The sequence below is a fragment of the Vicugna pacos genome, unplaced genomic scaffold (assembly GCF_048564905.1).
Source record: "Vicugna pacos unplaced genomic scaffold, VicPac4 scaffold_20, whole genome shotgun sequence".
NCBI lineage: Eukaryota > Metazoa > Chordata > Mammalia > Artiodactyla > Camelidae > Vicugna > Vicugna pacos.
In genome coordinates this window covers 78,704,240-78,709,021 of record NW_027328741.1, presented here as the reverse complement: position 1 = coordinate 78,709,021, position 4,782 = coordinate 78,704,240, and the positions used below count along the sequence as shown (strand labels likewise).

The window sequence follows — 4,782 nt, the reverse complement described above, 5'->3', positions numbered from 1 at the left end:
CAGTATAGTTATTGGTATGGGGAAGAGATTCAGCTGTTTTGTGGTGGGTGGGTGATGAAGAGACAGGAACAAATCCAGCAAATGTGAATGGATTGCTTTATGCCTCTGCAGGCATGAATTAAGAAGTAAATATTACTTTGTCTCCTGTACCTAACTCCACTTACTGTCTTGATTGACTTGTCCTTGGGCTATGAAAGATCTAGTTTGCAGTGAAGACCATAACGAAATAGTTTGAAAACCATGAGAGTTTTCTTGTTTCAGGAAAGTAGATATTGCTTAAAGTCAACATGTGTTTTTCATTCACTTAATACAAAAATGCATCCTGTGACATGTGTTGTGCTTACTGTGCTGGTATCCAAGTTAAACAAGGAAAGGGGGATAGACTGAAAACATCTGGAGGAGGTGGTTTCTGTGCTGAGACAGGGAAAGTCTAAGTAGATAAAAGGAGGACACCCAAAATCCAAGGATGAGCTGGAGTAAAAGTGGTGAGGTTGCAGCTAACATAGTTGACAATCGTTTGCCTGGATATATTTCCAGATACAGTGAAACATAAAGATATACCAAGGTAGTGAGATGCCAGATTTATAAAGAAATGACTAAACCAAGATGAGTTTGTGTGCTTAGAGTTGGAAAGGCATTAAATGCCACCCTGAGGACGTAAGCTTGTCTTTGGCTTGAATATAAAAGCAACATAAAGTATTGACTTGAAAATATAATGTAGACTCTTGAGGGCAGGAAATGAAAGCACCAATTTTAATGCTTTGAAAACAGCACAAAGACGACCATAGATAAAATTACTTCTTAAATTCTACCACATGCTGAATGTGCCATCTGAGACCACATCATGTGACCTTTATGATTCCAGGGATGACATAATAGAGACCATGATCCCTGGGCCGGTTCCTGCATTTATCTCCTGTTCCAGCCTATCCTATAAACCCTTTTAATACTTTCCAGGATGAACAAGAAACCACTTAGTAATTTTCCCTCTCTCCATGTTTTAGTCTTTTTCCAAATTCTTCCATTTTCTCTTCCTCCTTACAAGAAAGTATTTAAATTTACTCCCATATTTTTCCATCAAATGATCATATGAATCAAATATCTCTTTTTAACTTAAATGTTAATATAGTCTCCCATTTAATCTTAACCTAATTTAAAAAAATAAGGTTAATACAGGTACACATCTATGCTTCTTGTTCAAATAAGAAAATTGCAGATATCTGTCAACATTTGCCAACATCAATTTTAATCTTTGTTATCCTGCATAAACTGGTAGTCCTCTGGTAGATCCTTTGTAATTAGGATGACGTTCATAAAGTGAAGTTGGCTGATGAGTTGGCCTTGAAAGAGAGGTAGCTGATGTATAAGCTGTCATTGTCACTGGAAACCGTGCATTGCTCCCTGGTTGAAGTTTAGAAAAACGACCTTCTTTGGCAGATATGTTGTGATATCCATTTGGAAAAGCAGAAGTCTCCACCATCAGTCCAAAATAATTACTCTGCATTGGAGACAAGATGGTGTTCTGAGAAGTAGAATTTTTGGTTTTAATGAACTTCATAATAAGGTCATTTGCTTCAGTGTATCTGCTTTGAGTGTGCCAGTGGACAATGTTCAACTGATTTAAAATAGCATGCTGATCTACTGCAATTTGTTCTGGTGGTCTGATGGACCAGAAAAATCACCGCTGATCGGGGTAGTTTTATCACCAATTATGTGGCTAGTAGAGGGCTTTCTAATTAGAGGCATTTTTAATTTTGCAAAAGGTAAAAATGCACTTTCTCCACTAGTGTCAGCCACAAAACCAGAATTATGAGTATCCACATTACCCCCTGCAATAAAGTGCTTCTTATTGAAATCTTAAGACAATGAAGATACCAGAGAGGCATTTTTAATCCCAACTCTTCTTTTTATTCTGATTAAAACCTGGGGAAAGACTCGTTTAAAATTTGAATTATGGTAGATCTGCAGCTACAATCAAAGTGAAAAATTTTAGTAATATTTTAAACCAAAATACAAGACTACAATAAGCCTAACGTATAAAACATCAGATTTCACATTTACAATGCACAGATAATATCATGAAAATATGAACATTGCTATTTTTTAAATTTCCTTATTTGTAAAATACACATATAAGTAGTATAGTCATCAAATTAAAGAAGTTAGCATTTGCAGTAACTGTGAATGCCACTTTTCACAAGCAGCTTTAATACCTTTATATAGATTTCTGATAAGATTCATAGTTGCAAGCAAAGTTTCTCTGAATCTTGAATACATATGGCACTGTCCTCATTTTTAGAAAAAATAAAGAATTTAAGACTTGGTAATTTTATACAGTTTTCAAAATCTAGCTTTAAATATATATTACCATAGACTGATGTACAACATAAATTTTCATATATAAGTTACCAAGTGGTTACTAAAATTTCTGAATACCTTGCTTAAAACAGAGACTTCTTTTCCTTGTGCCAGAAAGTCAGCTAGACAAGCAGATCTTTGAAAATTCTGCCTCACTTTACTAAACCCACAAAGGTTAAGCTGTCTAACTAAACTTTTCATACTTCCAGTTTAAATATTCTGAAAGGGGCCTTTCTTTCCAAAACTACCTTCTTAAAGACATCTTCATCAATCACTATGGAAGATCCATTATCATCCCACCAGATGGATTGATATTGGTCACTCCTAGCCATTTTCCAGAGTTTTCTTGGAAATCTCAGAGAACGAAAATCATTATCTTCATCTGGTTCTGAGACACAATGTGTGTAACATGGTCTTTTTATCAAAGATTCTTCAGACAAAGTCTGAAAAGCATTTTCTTCAATCATAGACCTTAAGTCCAAGTCCCCAGAGAATGTTTGATCACACAATAGAGATCTACCAGAGTTACCTGAAACAGTTGGTCCATCTTTATGAGACACATCTTGAATTTCTGAAGAAACATGTGTCATCTCAAATAACTTTTCTACATCTACTTTTATAATCTGCATGATTTTGAGCACTGCAGGTTCAAATGCTGATTTGGCAAGCCTGCACAGATAAACTGCTAGGCAATCACAATGGTTCTCAACCTGAGTAGCTGTGTCATCACAATACGACTGGTATCCCAGCAACCCAAGTGTAAAATTCCGCCAGTGTTTACTTCTCATTCATCCAGTTAAAATGAAACATAAATGTTGCTTATTTTTATAGTGTGATCTGCAAATATTATCCCCACAAAATCTTTTTAAATAATATAATTTTGGGGTCTATGAAATAAAACCAATCTCCATACTTATACTAGATTGGTGAACAGAGAATAAATAATGCAAAAAAAATAATTTTAAAGTTTTGGAAGTTAAAGTGAAATTTGTGTAAAACCTCTACAGAAAATGTGTAACAATTTCAATATCATTTGTTATTAAAATTAAACATAATTTGATTCGGAAATGGAAGTATGTATTTATCTGTGTTCTTTAAAATCAGTAGCTGTATATTCAAAATATGAGAAAAATAAATATCAGTTTATTTGGAATGTTAATAAATAAATTGTAAACATTTATAAAATAAAATTTTATTTATATAATCAATCAAATTTAAGAAATCCCAAAGGGGGAAATTTTTGTTTTAAATTGTAATTCAGTGGTATAAGTAAAACAAATATAATTTAATATTCTGGTATAAAAAGTACAAAAGAGATAATCTTATTGTATATTTGCAAAAGTTTATTTTTGCCATTCTTTCAGTCAGAGGTTTTTCAGTCCCTAGAAGGAATAAATTTTCATGTCATCTGTATAATCCATACTCTTGTGGCTTCTGTTATGTGTTCCAAAATGCTGTTGATAAATACTCTTATGTACAAGATCCTGGGTTCAATAAGCAGTGCCTCCATTAAGGGGCAAACAAACAAACAATCAAAAAACAAAGAAATAACAGTATATGTGTTTTGGGGTGGAAAATACCAGGTAATGCATTTTAGGAAGCAATATGTTTCTCAGTCTTCAAATAGTTGGCATTGTTTATATAATACAGCATTTTAAGGCAAGTGTTCTGTTCACTAATTGTAAATGATAGCTATGTTCTGTATCAGTAAACTGATATAACTGGTATTATATATTATATATAAATCCAGTATAGCTGGATTTATACCAAAATTTATATTATTTATTTCAAAATAAATTCCATTAAGGATAAGCCAAATTCAAAATGACAGATATAATTTTAAGTAAATAAATGTAAAATCAAGCTGTAATGTAAATTCTTACTTCAGTATCTGTAAATTCCATTCTAAATAAATATTAGCAACCTGAATTCATGGCATATTATATGTATTATAAACTATAGTTAAGTTGGATTTAGTCTTGATTCATAAATATTATTTAACATACGCAGATTATTATATGTGGTAACATCCTATAAAAAACAAAGAATTGAAAAATTACAATTTCAAGAAATGTAGGAAATTTATTGACAGAACTGATCTTAACTATTTTATTTAAATATTCTTTACAAATTCGCTCTATATAGAAGTTAACTAAACAAAATAAAAGCCATATATGAAAAACCCATGAGTAACATCAAGTTCAATGTTAACATACAGGAAGGTTTTCCTCTGGTACAGTAATAAGAAAAAGAAGCTCATTTTCACACATCCTAAATTACACTACTAGAAGTCCTAGCCAGAACATCTTGTCAAGAAAAAATATAAAAGGTATCCAACTTGTAAAATTCAGTAAAGTATTTACAGATGACATAATTATACATTGATAGAAAACTCCATAGACTCCTCCAGTGACTGTAAGAAAT

The 4,782-nt window shown here is 32.3% G+C and overlaps 1 long non-coding RNA gene across 1 annotated transcript; it reads right to left on the bottom strand.

Moving 5' to 3' along the window:
* Positions 1 to 1,225: 1,225 nt before the first annotated feature.
* On the bottom strand, positions 1,226 to 3,069 carry LOC140694050 (uncharacterized). Its single transcript, XR_012069792.1, has 2 exons — positions 2,888 to 3,069; positions 1,226 to 1,498 (listed from the first exon to the last, which is right to left on the bottom strand). It is a non-coding gene; the product is annotated as an uncharacterized lncRNA (long non-coding RNA).
* Positions 3,070 to 4,782: the final 1,713 nt, after the last annotated feature.